General features: G+C 44.3%; 1 protein-coding gene across 6 annotated transcripts in view; it reads right to left on the bottom strand.

Annotated features, from left to right (window-relative positions):
• The window catches only part of LOC105477709 (autophagy related 7), a 267,730-nt gene extending 254,572 nt beyond the window's left edge, over positions 1-13,158 (bottom strand). For 4 of the 6 annotated variants that reach the window (XM_024791463.2, XM_071092219.1, XM_071092220.1 and 1 more), the window contains exon 1: positions 13,057-13,158. The gene's annotated coding sequence lies outside the window, so the exon portion shown is untranslated. Of the gene's footprint in view, positions 1-3,096; positions 3,405-13,056 lie in introns of those variants that run through there. The other 2 variants (XM_011734368.2, XM_071092218.1) reach the window with 2 other exon arrangements.
• Positions 13,159-18,445: the final 5,287 nt, after the last annotated feature.

Raw genomic sequence — 18,445 nt, 5'->3', positions numbered from 1 at the left:
GCCGAGGCGGGTGGATCACGAGGTCAGGAGATCGAGACTATCCTGGCTAACATGGTGAAACCCCGTCTCTACTAAAAATACAAAAAACTAGCCGGGCGTGGTGGCAGGCGCCTGTAGTCTCAGCTACTTGGGAGGCTGAGGCGGGAGAATGGCGTGAACCCGGGAGGCAGAGCTTGCAGTGAGCCGAGATCACGCCACTGCACTCCAGCCTGGGAGACACAGCGAGACTCCGTCTCAAAAAAAAAAAAAAAAAAAAAAAAAAAAAAAATTGCCAGGCACCTGTAGTCCCAGCTACTTGGGAGGCTGAGGTGAGAGGATCACCTGAACCCAGGAGACTGAGTCTGCAGTGAGCCATGATTGTGCCACTGCACTCCAGCCTGAGTGACAGAGTGAGAACCTGTCTCAGGAAGGAATTAAAAAAAAAAAAAAAAAAAAGGCCAGGCACAGTGGCTCACACTTATAATTCTAGCACTTTGGGAGGCCAAAGCAGGATGATCACTTGAGCCCAGGGGTTCAAGACCAGTCTGAGCAACATAGTGAGACCCCCATCTCTACAAATAATTTTTAAAAATTATTATGGAGTGGTGGTGCACGCCTGTGGTCCCGACTACTCAGAAGGCTGAGACGGGAGGATCACCTGAGCCCAGGTAATCCAGGCTGCAGTGAGCCATGACTGCACCACTGTATTCCAGCCTGGGCAACAGAGCAAGACCCTGTCTCGAAAAATAAAATAAAATAAAAAAGTTGAATAAAACTCCTATCTTTAAACTATACCAGTCCTACGAAGAGAACCCAACAGTTAACAGATGACCTACTTAAATTTAGCTTTGGTAAAAAGCAAATCATTACTCTAAATAAGGAGCCTAAATGGGAAATCATTTCCATAAAGTTTTCTGGCATTTTGTGATTAAAGAAGCTAAGGATGGAAGTATTTGGGCCTGGCTGCTTATAGAATTAATTGAAGCAGAAGTGCTTCCTGGAGTGAGACTGCCCAACCATTCTCCCTCTAGGATTGGACACAGCAATTATCAAGCCAGTGTAGAATTTTTTAAAATGAAGACGTGTAGGATATTTTTTAAATGAAGAAATACAGGATTTTTTAAATGAAGAAGTAATTCACTTTAAAGTGAAGAAGTAATTGTAGAAAATAAACAACAGAGGGAGAGAAAAAAGCAAAAAAACAAAGCCAGGTGCGGTGGCTCATGCCTATAATCCCAGCACTTTGGGAGGCCGAGGCGGGTGGATCACGAGGTCAGGAGGTCAGGACCATCCTGGCTAACACGGTGAAACCCCGTCTCTACTAAAAATACAAAAAATTAGCCGGGCGTGGTGGCGGGCACCTGTAGTCCCCGCTATTCGGGAGGTTGAGGCAGGAGAATGGTGTGAACCCGGGAGGCGGAGCTTGCAGCGAGCAGAGATCGCACCACTGCACTCCAGTCTGGGCAACAGAGCGAGGATCCATCTAAAACAAACACACAAGCAAACAAAACAAAAACAAAAAGAACCTGTCTTTAGGGGAAACTAGACACATAGGCCACTAGTTTCCATAAACCAGTCTGACAATGTTAAAAATTATCACACTCTAATTTTTCAGTGTGTGTTTTAGTTTTTTGTCTGTTTGCTTTAGGAGAGCAGGGGAGTTTTTTTCTGTTTGTTTTTGAGACGGAGTCTCGCTCTGTCGTCCAGGCTGGAGTGCAATGGCATGATCTCAGCTCACTGCAACCTCCGTCATGCGCCACCATGCCCAGCTAATTTTTGTATTTTTAGTAGGGTTTCATTATGTTGGCCAGGCTGGTCTCGAACTCCTGACCCCAGGTGATCCACCTGCTTTGGCCTCCCAAAGTGCTAGGATTATAGGAGTGAGCCACCGTGTCCACCATGAGCAGAGGAGTTTTTAATGGTTCAGGGAAAGGATGCTAAAAGCAGAGGTAATGTAATGCAGTCAGGTATCCGGTCCTTCAGTCAGATAAACCCGAGTGTGGATTCCACCTCCACCTCCCATTGGCTGAGAAGCCTAAGGCAGGTTAGGGTGGGTTCCTTCACCCCCCTGCACCTGGATTTACTCAGGTGTAAGATAAAGACAGGTATACCTACTCCAGAACTTGCTGGGAGGGCTAAATGTTTGTGACGTGCTTATTACAGTGCCTGGCATACAGCAAGCAGTCAATAAACGGTAGCTGCTGGTAGTTTTTCTTGTCGCTGCCCCATATTAGCCAACAATGCCTGACTAATGTGGTTCCTATTCCCCATGCTCACTATGAAAATTTCCTCTGCCTAAAACACACCTCATTTAAAGCCTACCTCCCTCAAAAGAGCGCTGCAATCACAACAGAGGCTTAATTAAAAGGAAATGGTCAGTCTCCCACTACAGGTCATCAAGAAGTCCAAAAGAACAAGTTCTAAAGGGCAGCGAGCACTCAGTGTCCGATTTCTCTGAGCCCATGTGGGGCCATTCACTTAGCAGAAGTGCCAGAATAACTGCAATTTGGCCCTGAAGTGCCTTCTCTGGGCCAAAATGGAACACATAGAGCAGGCTTCTATTCTCATTTTCCCAGCTGCGGGGCTGCAAGCTCTGGCAGTCATTAAAATAAGCACCAAACCACATGACCAAGTCCCGCTGACAAACAGCATATGTTCTTAGCTGCTGATGTGTAAAAAGGAGGTGGAAATCACCAGGAGTGGGGAGGGGGCTGCTTTGGCATATGGAGCCAATGTACATTTTATAGACAAATGATGCTTCTGCAACCTCATGAGTTTCGGAAACAATCTGCAAGGCTGTTAAAGAGGGAGGTTTAAAGACTTCTCTTCCAAAAGAAGGAAAAAAGTTCTAAACTTAGAAGAAAGAGTAGGCTCTACCGGAAGATGAGAACTCAGGACTCCTACAGGGAAACCAGCTGGGTATGGAAACCTCACTTCCTTTTAAAAGTTGCATTAGAGTCAAGATGTCCCTGAGCCAAACTAACATCTCCACAAGACATCAAGTCATCAAGCCAGACAAATGGGTCTGTGACTGTGCTTTCTGGTGATTTCTGTGGTAACAGCTGATCACACTGGCAGTTAGGAAAATTGCTATGATGGGTGAGTTGTCCTCCTCACCTCCAAGCCACCTCTGAATCAACGGGATTTCTTCTTCAGTGGGTCAACCAGGGAACAAGCAGTCACATCCACAGTCTTCAAACTCTATCTGTCCTTCTCATTGGTTACTTCCAGGAGCTGTTTTTCTTTTATTTTGGTTTCCTTCTGCTATAATATCTTTCACCTTCACATGCAATCTGGTGTCCATCAGCCTGAGTTTTTGAGAATGGATGCACTGGATACCAGCATTATGGGGTTTGAGAAGCCTACATGGGAGGGATAGTGACAGCTGAGAAAATGTGGGAAAGAGGAGAGAGGAAGTAATACTGCCAGGAAGATGGAGGGCAGTGTGTCTCCTTCTGAGTCCTTTTGTTACCTCCACTGATCAACAGTGTTGCCCATTCCTCTGTTCATCTGAGAGACAGTCACCTGGATTCGTCTGAATCACTGTGGAGCCCTATGCCAACCAACAACTAAAATCTAAGATGGTTTCCTAAAAGCTGGCTGAGTTATGAAGGCTTGCTTCTAAAAAACAACATCTCTGTGGTTTTCATTTCTGGTGATCTTTAAAGAATCCTAAGAAATGGGAGAGGTACTGAAAAACTGGCTCGAACAAAGGCCTGATTTCAGATTTTCAAAATGTTTGATTTTTCTTTTTTTCTTTTTTTTTTTTTTTCGAGACAGAGTTTCGCTCTTGTTGCCCAGGTTGGAGTGCAATGGCATCTCAGCTCACTGCAACCTCCACCTCCCACATTCAAGCGATTCTCCTGCCTCAGCCTCCCGAGTAGCTGGGATTACAGGCGCCCGTCACTACGCCCAGCTAATTTTTTATATTTTTAGTAGAGATAGGGTTTCACTATATTGGCCAGGCTGGTTTCAAATTCCTGACCTCAGGCGATCCACCTGCCTCAGCCTCCCAAAGTACTGGGATTACAGGTGTGAGCCACCGTGCCAGCCTGATTTTTCAAAGATAAGAATAAAGATGGGTTCTAAAGACCACTGGATGGAAGTTTTGCTCCCAGGATAGGCCCATATGGGCCACTCTAGTCCACTTAGCACCTTTGTACAATCAGAAAATTACACCCGTTTCAAGATTTTACTTCCTTTAGAGAAATGTTGTAATATACTGATTAGGTTAGCTCAAGACATAGTAGCCTTCTCTGCCACTGTCATTACAAAAGTGCACCCACAATACCTACGATATAAATGGAACGCCCTTTGATGTGGCCTCTTGTGCAGTGCACAGCCTACATAACTGTATGAGGCAGCCCTAAGTCATCACAAGAGGCCAATATGGTTTCTCTAAGAAAAAGTCACGACAGAGTAACTGCATTCCTACCTTGATCAGGGAAGAATCATAGACACAGGACACACAGGTCTCAGAAATGTCTCTCACAAGGTTGCTCTAGAAATCCCGGTAGACAAGATGAAGATACAGGAATTGAATCCTGACATAATTAGAGGGATTAAGAACTGGTAAAATAATCTTATTCAAAGGATCTTGGTTACTGAATTAATTAATGTTAATTAGAAAGGAGCTAATAGCAGCAGGTCTTTGGCTTGGTCTCTGGGCCTGTCCAATTTATTTTATTTATTCACATGAATGAATATTTATCAACATTTACTAAGTATTTCATGTGCACTGAACACTATGCTGGGGCTAAAAGCAGGGGGAATAGGCAAATAAATAAATATAGTCAATATTCTTATTGCCATATTTTACCAATAGCTTGGATAATGATATAGATTTGCTTATCAGTTTCATACACATCATGACACAAGAAGAAACAGGCAATATAAGTGACTAAAATTCAGGATAAAAAAAGATTCCGACCATCTGGAATGGCAGGCCTATTTTAACAAGATTTGAAATTTTATAGCAGTAAATCTAGGGCTTTAAATCTAAGTTCAAGAAAACAATTGGACAAGGCAGATGGTCTACTAGACCGGAAAGAGCATAGGTTCATAAGCCAGAGAGACCTGAGTTCACATTCTGTCTCTGCTACTTTCTAGCCACACCACCTTGGACACGTCATTCAGCTTCTCCGAGTCTGTTTCCTCTTCTGTTAGACAGGGATACCACCTACTGTGCAGAATTATTGTGAGGATTCAACTAGAAAATGCATACATCTGGCCCATAGGAGGCACTCAAAAAGCAGGACTAACATCATATTGTTTACCAGTAACATGCCTGGCCAACATGGTGAAACCCTGTCTCTACTAAAAACACAAAAAAGGGCCGGGCATGGTGGCAGGTGCCCATAATCCCAGCTACTCGGAAGGCTGAAGGTTGAGAATTGCTTGAACCCGGGAGGCGGAGGTTGCAGTGAGCTGAGATCGCACTACTGCACTCCAGCCTGGGTGATAGAGCAAGACTCTGCCTCAAAAGAAAAGAAAAGAAAAGAAATTGGGGTTTCCATTATAGTTTCTTCAATAAACAGTTACATTATATACTTGTCCCTGTGCTACATTTCAGGGTTCAATGGCAAAAAAAACTACGGTCCCCACCTTTAAGGAGCTAACAATTTTGAAGCCAAAACAGACGGCAAAACAGAAGAGGAATCAGAGTATAGCAATTTGGAGGTAAAACAAATACAGTGTAGCCTGGTGTTGGTATAAAATGTTACAGGAGGAAGGACATCTAAATTAGACTGATGAGGCAACAGTGTTTCCTATAGAAACCCTTAAGCTAAGGTGTGTTTGTTTGTTTGTTTGTTTGTTTGTTTGTTTTTGAGATGGAGTCTTAAGACAGAGTCTTGCTCTGTCACCCAGGCTGGAGTGCGGTGGCGCAATTTCGGCTCACTGCAACCTCCGCCTCCTGGGTTCAAGCGTTTCTCCTGCCTCAGCCTCCTGAGGAGCTGGGATTACAGGCACCCACCAACATGCCTGGCTAATTTTTGTATTTTTAGTAGAGACGGGGTTTTACTATGTTGGTCAAGCTGGTCTCGAACTCCTGACCTTGTGATCTGGCCACTTCAGCCTCCCAAAGTGCTGGGATTACCGGTGGGAGCCACCACACCTGGCCAAGCCAAGGTTTTAAGAATGTCCTATAGAAACCCTTAAGCCAAGGTGTTAAGAACATCCAAGTAGATTCTCAACAGGGGCCCTATTGGCATGTTGGATGGGACAATTCTTTTTTGTTTAGAGCTATTCCTGCACATTGCAGAATGTTGAGCATCTCTGGCTCTCTCTCAATAAATGCAGTAATGCCCTCTGGTCAATGTCACAAAACAAAGCAAAATAAAACAGCTCCACAAACTTCCAAACTCACTGTTGATGGTTGGGAAAGGGGCGGGCGGGGGGGGGGTTAGATGGCAGCACTAGCCCCACGCAAGGACCCCTGGATTAGGAGGCTAGAGGCAGGAACTGGGGACTCTCCAGGCAAAGGAAGGAAGCTGACTCAGCTCCACATCAACTACAGAAACACCCCATGGCCTCTGCATAAGCTTAGAATTTTCTTGGCCACCTCCACATATCCATCATCTAGTGATTTTCTTTGCTCACTTTTCAAATCACAGCTCAATCATCACTTCTGAGGGAAGCCTTCCCTGACTCCCTCAGCTTCTGATTAGGTTGATCCTCCTGTATTCTAGTCCTCAAAAAGCACCAACTACCTCACCTTCGTAGCACATACGCAGTTATCCTCCTCGGTAGAATAAAAATTCTATGAGAAAGGAAAAATGTCAGCTTCCCATTTTCCCACATTCATCAATGTTTTTCTAGCACCTGACTTAGCACCTCATAGGTGCCCAATAAATACCTGATGACTGAAACAATGAATAAATGAAAATTCTATGAGAAAGGAACCGTGTCAGCTTCTGATTTTCCCCTATTCATCGTTGTTTTTCTAACACCAGTCTTAGCACCTCATAGGTGCCCAATAAATACTTGTTGATGACTGAAACAATAAATGAATGAACCAGGATGGTATGTTTGAGAAAATACAAATGAGTTCTGTTGCAGAAAGTCAGGGACCCCGAACCGAGGGACCAGCTGGAGCAGTGGCAGAGGAACATAAATTGTGAAGATTTCATTTTAATATGGGCATATATCAGTTCCCAAATAATACTTTTATAATTTCTTACACCTGCCTTTACTTCAATCTCTGAACATAAATTCTGAAGATTTCATTTTAATATGGACATTTATCAGTTCCAAAAATTAATACTTTTATAATTTCTTATGCCTGTATTTACTTTAATCTCTTAATCCTGTTACCTTCATAAATTGAGAATATATATCACCTCAGGACCACTATTGTGTTAACTGTACAAACTTATTGTAAAACGTGTGTTTAAACAATATGAAATCAGTGCACCTTGAAAAAGAACAGAGTAAGAGTGATTTTCATGGAACAAGGGAAGACAACCATAAGGTCTCACTGCCTGCAGGGTCAGGCAGAATACAGCCATAACTTTCCTCTTGCAGAGAGCCTAAAAATGGACGTGCAAGTAGGGAAGATATTACTAAGTTCTTTTCCTAGCAAGAAATATTAATAATTAAGACCCTGGGAAAGGAAAGCATTCCTGGAGGGAGGTCTATAAATGGCGACTCTGGAAGTGTCTGTCTCATGAGGTTGAGATAAGGACTGAAATACGCCCTGGTCTCCTGCAGTACCCTCAGGCTTACTAGGATTGGGAAACCCTGCCCTGGTAAATTTGAGGTCAGACTGGTTCTCTGCTCTCGAACCCTGCTTTCTGTTGTTTAAGATGTTTATCAAGATAATATGTGCACCGCTGAACAAAGACCCTTATCAGGAGTTTCTGATTTTGTCCTTGACCTGTTTCCTCAGAAGCATGTGATCTTTGTTCTCCTTTTTGCCCTCTGAAGCATGTGATCTTTGTGACCTACTCCCTATTCGTATAGCTCCTCCCCTTTTGAAGTCCTTAATAAAAACCTGCTGGTTTTGCAGCTCAGGTGGGCATCACAGTCCTACCGATATGTGATGTCACCCCCGGAGGCCTAGCTGTAAAATTCCTCTTTGTACTCTTTCTATTTCTCAGCCGGCTGACACTTACGGAAAATAGAAAGAACCTACGGTGAAATATTGGGGGCAGGTTCCCCCAATAGAGTTCTATATGGCAGCAAGCAGAGGCACATGGGGCAGAGTAGATGGACCATGCCATAAAAGCAGGCAAAGGCTATATCATGAAAAGCCTTATGTGAAAAGCTATGCATTTGTATTTCTGCATAGATCTCTATCGTAGTAAAGGCAATCCATAGCAGTAAGGACTGGACTCCTGAGGCAGGGCAACCAGCTGGGAGGCTGTGCAGAAAGACAGGTGGGAAGGGAGGGGGGCCTGAACTGAGGGAGCAAGGGAGGAAATGGAGGCGATGTGTGTCAGGAGATAGCAACAAAGTCAAATCTATAGAACTCTGATGAATGCCTGGGCTTGGAAGATGGAAAGGAGGGATAGTACCAGAGGAAGAGTCTGAGATGACTCTCAGGGTTCTGTTTTGGATGACTAAATGGAAGGAGGGGAACTGGCAAGATTTAAGAACAGAGAAAGAACGGCAGGTTCAAAGGGAAGATGAGGAGCTTAGTTTTAGACTTGTTTGAGTTTGAGGGTAGCACTCAGGAGAGATCTGGGCTCATGATACAGAACAGGGGTCATAAGCATATAAACAAGTTTGAAGCTGGGGTTGAGAAGAACATAGTAGAGGGCAGAGTCTTGGCAAAAAATGGCATGTGAGGGACAAAGGGGAAGAAAAGAGCCCACAATGGAAACTGCGGGACAAATGGCCAGAGAGATAATACAAAGTAGGACTGGGTTTTCCTAAGTGAGGGGCAAGGTCAGCAATGTCAGATGTGCCAAGAAAAATAAGGAAGGAAAAGTGGTCAGGTATTCTGGCTATGTCGAGGTCTGATGACTTTGGGGAGTGGTGGGACGAAAGCAAGATTGTAGCCATGACTTAGGGAAGTAGAGGTAGCAACTCTAGATAACTCTTCCAAGAAAGGTGGCTGGGTAAAAGAGGCGGGACAGGGTGCAGCATAGGTTAATCGGAGGGTTTTTGTTTTTTCCAAAACGAGAGTAAACAGAGAATATTTAAATGAGAAGGGTTGATGAAACAGGAAAGAAAATGAACAAATGATGGAACCCAGTCCTTGAGGCAAAGGAGGAGATAGGATCTCAAGCACAAATAGAGGACTTAGTCTTAAACACCATTTCTTTCATAGAATTAAAGGCAAAAGGATAGGGTCAGCTAAAGATCAGCTGGCAAAGGATAGAAGAGGAAGTTGAGATGCCTTAATTGATGGCTGCAACTTAGTGGAGCAAAAGTCAAGGTAGGAGGTTGAGGAGAGGAATGAATATGTGGAAGAGGAGTGAATATGTGGAAGACATAAAGGGAAACAGGCAAGTGACCTGCCTGAGGATATGGGGAGGGCTGAGCCATGCTGAGGGTCTATTTGGTGGCACACTAGTGTAATAGTGTCAAAAGCACAATGTGTCTACTATGGAGCTGGCAGAGCTTTAGGTTACCACAAGAAAAGTGCAGTCTTGCTCTGCATGGTTAGAGTCCTCAAGGAAAGAGAACTCCCTTTCTGTACCACACACTCAAACAGAGGCTGACAAACCGGAGCAAGTTCAAGGATGGTAACTGGGATGAAGGTGTGAGGAAATCCCAAAAGTGATCATTCTGAAGCTGGTCTGAGACAGAGTGAATAGGCTGTTCCTTAGTCTGCCAAGATCATGGAAATACATATTGATTACCAATTAACAGAGCAGCACCTCCAGTATTTATTGTCCCTTGATTATACAATCAGGCCTTAATCGCACTGGAGAAGGGTGGGGAGATCAGGAGACAGAAAGAGGAGAGGAAGCGGTGGCTTATGCCTGTAATCCCAGCACTTTGGGAGGCCAAGGCGGGCGGATCACGAGGTCAGGAGATCGAGACCACCTGGCTAACAGTGAAACCCCGTCTCTACTAAAAAAATACAAAAAGTTAGCCAGGCATGGCGGCAGGTAGTCCCAGCTACTTGGGGGGCTGAGGCAGGAGAATGGTGTGAACCTGGGAGGCGGAGCTTGCAGTGAGCCCAGATCGCGCCACTGCACTCCAGCCTGGGCAACAGAGTGAGACTCCATCTCAAAAAAAAAAAAAGGAGAGGAAGACATTGGTGAACTTCATTTCCATGGGTAGAAGTGGACGACAGAGGCAAACTGACTTCCAAATAAAATCAAGAGGTCAGGGCTAATCAATCAGAGACACTAGTAAAAGAATTTTGTTACTGCTTAATTCCACACAGCAAATTCATTTCTGCCCTCCCGCCACCAAGATACTGATTCTTGTCTCCTTCCTCTGTTTCATCCCATCAGTTACCAAAGTCCAGCAAATACCACCTCCTTAATCTCTCATCCTGATATCTGCATCACTGCAACTGTACCCAACTGGTCCCCTGCTTGTCTTCTTCTGTCCAGTGTAACCACCACATTGCTGCCTGGGTAATTTAAAACATGAGAGGATGTCCCACCTGTTTTAAAATCTTCAGTGTCCTGCTCTCCACCCCCGCCCCCACATTTTAGAGTCCAAACTTCTAGGCTTGGCAATATTAATGACTACTGTTTATTATTTATCATCTACCAGTGCCAAGTGAGTAATATATCACCTCATTCAGTTTTTATTTCCCCTTCATAGAGATGAGGAAACTGAAGCTTAGAAAGGAAGTGACTTGCCCAGGGTCACAAAACTAGTTCAGTGGCAATGCGAATACTGGCAGGCAGCTATCTTGGATCCCAAAGTCTATGTGCTCTTAACATGCTACTGTCCACAGCGTCCTTCACAATGTGGCCAGTGCTTACCTTTCCAGTCACCTCTCATCCTACACCTCCACACTGCCACTCCGGTGAACCACAAGCAGGCCATGCATTCTCACCTCTAGCCCTTTGCTCATACCACTTCGAACCACTCTTCACCTGTAAAATCTTATTCATCCTTTAGGTCTTGGCTAAAGCAGCACTTCCTCACTGAAACCTTTTTTGATGAGTCAGCCTGACTTATGAGTACCCTAAGTTATCCTCTACCAAACCTCCGTAATAGCTCCATACCATACCGTTGCTATCTCCTTGACTTAAAAAAAGGTAAACTCTTTGGGGACAGGGATGTGTATCTTACTCATTTTTGTATTCCCAGCTTGCAGTGCAGTGCCAGACACACAGCTGAAGCTCAATAAATGTTTATTCTCTATAATGAGATGATGGCTGGGAACAGAAAAGGGAACCTATGGTTGAATAATGGAAAGTCCAGTACTCAGCTCTTAAAGGATTTCAAAATCATGTCACATGAGGGCAGGAAGGAGCTGGCCAAGATAAACGGAAGGGGAAGGGGAGATGTTCTAAGCAGCAGAAGCAAAGGGCTATAGGTGAGACACACCTGCAAGCAGCTTAACAAGACTGGAGCAGCGTTGGGGGATGGGAGAGCAGTTCAGCAACATGAGCCATTCCAAGACTGGCCTTTTTTTTATTCAAGTGTTAGGTCATTTCCTCAGGGAAGCTATCCCTGACCAGCTAGCTTTTATGCTTCCCCCAATTACTCTCCATTCCATGACCCTGTTTCTTTTTGTAGTACGTTTCAGAATCTGAAACACCTACCAACCCTCATTGACAATGCCGCCACCGCTGGCACCACCACTATTATTAGAAGGTGCCATGAAACAGGGTTCTTTTTCATCTTATTTTACTGATAGATCACCAGTGCCCACAATAATGCCAGGCAATAACAGGCAAATACGTGTTTCATTCATTCATCCAACAAATACGTATTGAGCATATATAAAATGCTAGGCATTGCTCTATATGCTGGGGATATAACAAAACACGACAAAATTTGCTGTCGTCGTTAAGTTTACTATCAGCAAATACGTTAAAAATGCTTAGCCTAGAGAAGAAAAAGTGAGAGGAAGACGACAAACTAGCAGCTTTCAATGATGTATAGGGCAATTAAATGCAGGGATGATTCCAAGAGCCTAAAGAAGGAACAGTGAGCTAAGACTACTGAGTAGCTGCTTTCAGCTCAACCTAAGACTCAGAACTGGGGAAGGACCAAACAGGAGCAACCAGAAGTAGAAAGCTTTCTGTCACTGAAGATATCTGGCCAGTGGGCAGAGGTGTCAGAGAAAAAAATCTAAGTAGACAATGAAAAAGGGAGCCTGGGATCCACAGGTCCCAAACTGGCAGCCACAGATACGACTGGTTACAGCTGAACAGCGTTTTGTAAAAATTGAGTTGCCAATGTTTTTAAAAAACAGAATTACTTGCCAATTTTTTAAAAATGGCATCAGTCGCCAGTGTTTAAAAATCAGGAAATTGCACGCACGTGCACACACACACAGTTTGGCTTTTACTTCTCCAACATCATGCACGTTAGTACTGTACTTATAAAATTCATTTCGGTAAAATTAAAAGTTTGACTCTATTTCTGACAAATGTTCTAACACCTGCATTTACCTTACCGGACAATGATTCTTATTGTGCATTATTTTTTAACCCCGTAACCAAGGAATCGAGAATCTTCTCAGAAAGTAAACTTATTTAACCTCCTCACTTAACAAATGACGGAGTATCATTCCCATTTTACAGATGAGGAAAAAGCAGCTTAAAAGAGGAAGGAACGTGCCAGAGACAGCAAAGCCAGACACAGCCAGGCTAGGAATCCAAATGTCCTATCTCCCGTGGTCCAACACTGAAGATTCTGAGCATTGCCTACCAAGAAGACAGGAGGGGCTAACTTAGGAAATCAGCACGAGCTTCCTAGTCAGAAGACCCCGGACTGAACCAGTCTGAGGGGACGCGGCTACAGACGAAGGGCGCCCGCCGTAATCAGTGAGTCCCTGGAGGAGGAAGGACCACCCAGAAGCTGGCAGAGGAAGACCCTGAGACCTGCTGTGACCCTCGCCCTCCCTGGAGAGCTCGCCCCTTGACTCCAGGCTTCCAAAACCGGCCCAGCAAGACCCCACTACACCCTCGCTCGCCGCTGCTCACTTACCGCCGCTCAACTTCCGGCAACCACAGCTTTCTCTGAGGCGCGCGCCCCGATGACGCAACGCGGCCCTGCCCGCGCCTGCCACCAGGAAGCGGCGCGCGTGCGCAGAGGACCAGAGGCAAGCCGGAGAAATGCGCCCCTAGCACCAGGCTAAGTGGGAGGAACTTGAGCCGTGGGGAGGGCGGGGCATCAGGGGAAGGCGATGGAGAGTGTCTCCCTCACCAGGTGTCGGATCGTCTACTTCCCTTCGGGCTTTTAAGAAAGTGCCCCACGTTCTCTCTTTTGATTTCAGAGGATAACAGGAATGATCACCATGGCCATTCTCCAGGAGAGGCGGCATCAAACGCAACACAGGGACCATGAGGGTGGCAGGTGTGGAGAGCCAGGAGATGAGAATTTTAGTAGGAAAAGGCCGGTAAACGTCGACAGTGACCAACTTGCCTTTTCTAAACCAGCCATCATTTTCATAGCTCCTCACTGTAAGTGAGATGAAGTTATTCCCTCTCAATACTTGTTGGTTACATACTATGCGCGTGCGAAGCACTGGACAGGTGTTGAAGATACAGCAGTGATTATGACAAGTTTCTCTATCTGGCCTGTAAGGCCTTTCACAAGTTAACTTTGATATACCACTCTAGACTCATAATCAAGAACGATGACTGCTGTTAATTTACTAGCCACCATATGTTCAGGGTTTTACGTCTCTAATCCTCACAAGAGTCCTGAAAGGTATCGCCAAGTTACATATGAAGAACAGAATCTAAGAAAAGTTAGGTGGCTTGCTGAAAGTTAAAGGGCTTTTGGGCCAGGAACATAATCTGAAGTCTGTTTGATTCTGGCAAATAAGAAAACAAATCCAGACTAATAAGGATACTTAGAAAGGATTACTGCAAGAAATGGGAGAGGTAGGAGAGAAGGAACTGTGCAATAGCAGAGGGAGACTATTGCAATAGAGAGATCACTCTGACCAAAAAATCCGCAGATGTTTCAATAGTTAGGAAAAAAGAGGGTTCCCCCACCCCCAACACTCCCCAAAGGCAGGTAAACAACGCTAGAAACAACCGAATATGGAAAGTGGGATGAAGAGGTGGCTTGATCAGATATTAGATCAGAGAATGTTTTATCTTGAGACCAACCTATTCTCAGGAGGGGTTGTATGCTAGCTCAAGCTGAGAGTGGGTTAAAGTAAGGAGCCTGGGGAAAGGAAAGAAGCTTAACCCAAGTTTGGTTCATAAGCATTTTTTCCATCTGGTCAATGGAGACAAGCAGCTCTGTAATCATTTATGAGGCAAAGAATGGGAATTCAGAAGGACTGTGTTTGACCTTGCCACAGTAAACAAGGGAGGCAACCATGAGTCATTTAAGTGACATGAGAATGGGTATTTCTTTGTAGTGAACACTTTCTGAAGCACAAAAAGGTTAAGAAAGATTTCTTTTTTTCTTTTTCTTTTTTTTTTTTTTTTTTTTGTGACAGGGTCTCCCTCTGTCACCCAGGATGGAGTACAGTGGAGTGATCATAGCTCACTGCAGACTCAACCTCCTGAGCTCAAGGGATCCTCCCACCTCAGCCTCCTGAGTAGCTGGGACTACAGGTGCATGCCATCATGCCAGGCTAATTTTTTCATTTTTTGTAGAGACTGGGTCTTGCTATGTTGCCAAGGCTGGTCTTGAACTCCTGGACTCAAGTTATCCTCCCACCTCCACCTCCCAAAGTGCTGGGATCACAAGTGTGAGCCACCTTGCCCAGCAAGAAGGATTTCTTTTTTCTTTTTCTTTCTTTCTTTTTTTTTTTTTTTTTTTTTTTTTTTTTTTTTTTTTGAGATGGAGTTTCACTCTTGTTGCCCAAACTGGAGTGCAATGGTGCAATCTCGGCTCCCTGCAACCAAACAGTAGGGATGTCACCTCCTATATGAAGGCATACCTCATATGCACCACCTCTAGGCTTTACTCTATTGAGCATATATGAGCCTAAGTTAAAGTTAGTTCTTTATAAGTTTGACTCCACTGCTGGGTTTTGTGATTTTATAGTGAACACCTTTTACAGCTTCTGCCCAACTCACAGTAATCCTTGCTTCTCTGGGAACTGCTGATTCTCCAGCTATGTTTGTACCACCTGTGCCATCCCAGCCTCCACCCCCTCCAGAGTTGACTGGAGTAAAGCGGACATAGGACGATTCTTTATCCTGAGTTTGGGACTTTTGAACTGATGTTCATAGAGTGGGAATAGGATTAGTTTATGTAGATCATTGGCAGTATCCTAGAGAGGGAGTTTCCTTGAATTCTTAGCTTGAGATTCCTATGGCTGACTTGACTCAAGCCCTCCTCAAAGCAAAGTCATCCAAAGCATCACTAGATTCCACAAAGCATGCCATGCTAGGTGGCTTGAACATTTGTCCCCTCCAAAACTCATGTTAAAATTTAATTGCCATTGTGATCGTATTGGGAGGTGGGATCTTTAAGAGGTGTTTAGGTCATGGGTTTCCACCCTCATGAATGCACTAATGCGGTTATCATGGGGATGAGTTCTTTATTACAGGAGCAGGATTGCTCCTTTTTGCTCTCTCTTGCCCTCTCTTTGCTCTTTCATCATGTCATGATGCATCAGGAAGGTCCTTACCAGATGCCAGCACCTTGATATTACACTTCCCAGCCTCCAGAATTGTGAGCCAATAAATTTCTGTTCATTATAAATTACCCAGTCTGTGATATTCTGTTATGGGAGCACAAAACAGACTAAGACACTCTAGTAACTATTCACAAAGTTTATTTCTGTCACTTGCAAACCTGAAGTAGCTCCACAGGGTTGAAATCATGTCTTTCTGTCTCAGGTCAGACATTGTCTCCTAACGGCCTAAGAAGTGCTGGAAAAATATTTGTTAATTAACAGATAAGGTCTGGGAATCCAAAATAGATATGAGGACCAGAGCTAATGATTGCTCAGATGACAAATGAGGCTTCCTTGTTAGGAGGAAGACAGGGTGAGGCTAAGGAAGAAGACCTGCCTCTACTGCCTGGAATGGGATAGGCAGACCACTGGAGCTCCAAGACCATGGAGCATTAAGAAGGATGTAGAACCAGGAGCCTTAAAAAGGCAGAGAATGTTCTCAGACACAGCAGGGTCACGAGGCCCTGTGACACTTATTCACGGCTACAGTGATTCAGGTCAATCCACCTTCATCATTTGTCTTGCATCTCAGTTGAGGAGAGTACATGCTCCCCACAATGAGAACTATATGTCACATCAAGCTAGGCTTTGAAAGCCTGACAAATTGTGGAATGATAGATATTGGCAAATAAGATCTTTAACAGCATGTTTACTTTATTTATTTTATTTTATTCAGAGTCTCTCTTTGTCACCCAGGCTGGAGTGCAGTGGCCCAATCTTGGCTCGCTGCAGCCTCAACTTTCTGGGCTCAAGTGATCCTCCTGCCTCAGCCCCCCAAGTAGTTGGGACTGCAGGTTTGCATCACAGGACCTGGCTAATTTTTGTATTTTTAGTAGAGACAGGGTTTCACCATGGTGCCCAGGCTTGTCTCGAACTCCTGGACTCCAGCCATCTGCCTGCATCAGCCTCCCGGTGTGCTGGGATTACAGGCATGAGCCACCATCCCTGGCCAATAGCATGTCTCTATGGCACTTAGGGTGCATAAACAGTCAGGAGCATCCCAGCATCTTTTTCATGCTGAGTTAAGACTATTAAATCCACCTCCTGGAAGTCCATGCAGTGCCCATCTTCAAAAGAGGTCAGAAATTGTCCACAAGTCAAGTAGCCAAATGACCAATTTATTAAATGGACAATTTGCAAGCTCATAGATTTTCTGAATGAACACTTTGCTAACATTACCAATGTATAAGGTTTATAGCAATTTCTATTGAAAGGAAGGGCTTCACAAGCTTTTAAAGATTGATGTGATACTGTGATTGACAGGTTTACATTTTATTTTCAGAGGAGCATTTTAAGGAATTTTCTATTTATCAAAATATAAGGGTGGTTTATTCTGCCTTTGAATATATTTAACATATGAATACATTAATGAAGAATATGTTCCTGAATGTGGATTTTTCTTGATTGTATTAATATTATGCCATTCAGTTTACTTTCTTTTCATTCCCTTTCTCTGCTTCTCTTCTATCTCCCCATGTCTCAGTTTCTCCCTCTGCCTTCTCCTCATATCTTCATCTCTCTGTCTTTTTTTCTCCCCCTTAGAAACAGATTCTCGCTCTGTTGCCCAGGCTGAAATGCAGTGGTGTGATCATAGCTCACTGCAGCCTCCAACTCCCAGGCTCAAGTGATCCTCCCACCTCAGCCTCCCAAAGGGTTGAGATTACCAGCATAGGCCACCATGCCCAGCTCCTCTCTACCTTAGTCTCCTCCTACAATCACTCCTCATCTCTGCCTTTCAGTATCCTCGTCTCCTGCACATCCCTTGCCCTCTCTCTCATTTTCACTGTCCCCCACCTTTTCCCCTTAGTCCTTCCTCTCTGATGCCCTGTCTCACACCCCCATTTCCTCCTATTTTTCCCCTGTCACCCACAGTCTCTTTATTCCTCCTTTCCTGTCTCTCCCTGCAGTAGCAGCAAGCTGGAGGCAAAGACAAATTGAACATTCTTCAATGTGCTGCCATGAAAAAAAACAAAATCACTTACTGCAACTTCACAACCATTGTAGGAAAACGTGATTAGAAACCTCATCCAATATGAATTGTATTAAATTTTGTGAATAGTTACAAAGAAGTCAATGTTTGGTAAATTGGTAAATTGGTAAATTGGGCAATTGGTCATTTGAAGAACTGGCTTGAAGTTAATCAGCCTTAAGCCCATGAAAAGAATCCTGAAGGGGTTTCTGGGTCTGCAAGGTTCTTTCTTAATGATCAAGGTCCCTATAACAGCCTTCTCTTAGGAGGTGCTCATTTTAGTATTTAGGGCAGAAGGCCTGACTTCATCTGGATTTTGTGCAAGCCATCAGCCACTGATGGGATGGGGCTTTCTTAGTGGGCTGGGGCTGACATTTCTGTATCATAGTCTGTTGTCTTTTATACATTCAAAAATTAATTTCCATCGTTCAGACAGGAGTAGGAAGAGCAGACTGATAAAGTAGAAAAGAAGCACATTCCAAAATCAGACCTTGGAGTAGTTCTTCAATCTCTCTGGGCCTCAGTTTGCCTATTTGTAAAGATGGAAATCTCCCTCATGAAGTTGTTGTAAAGGCAACATTACATAACGGCAACAATACCATTAGATAACATTAGATAAAACACAAAGCCTGGCACATGGTATGTGCTCAGCATGTTTTAAAAATGCATAGGAGTGCCCTCTGTATACCAGACACTATGCAAGCACTAGAGACACTGTATACAATAATGCATAGACCTTTTTCCTTAGACTCTGATAA

Source organism: Macaca nemestrina, chromosome 2, assembly GCF_043159975.1.
Source record: "Macaca nemestrina isolate mMacNem1 chromosome 2, mMacNem.hap1, whole genome shotgun sequence".
Taxonomy (NCBI): Eukaryota; Metazoa; Chordata; class Mammalia; order Primates; family Cercopithecidae; genus Macaca; species Macaca nemestrina.
The sequence above is the reverse complement of the archived record's forward strand: the minus strand, read 5'-3'. Positions and strand labels throughout refer to the sequence as shown.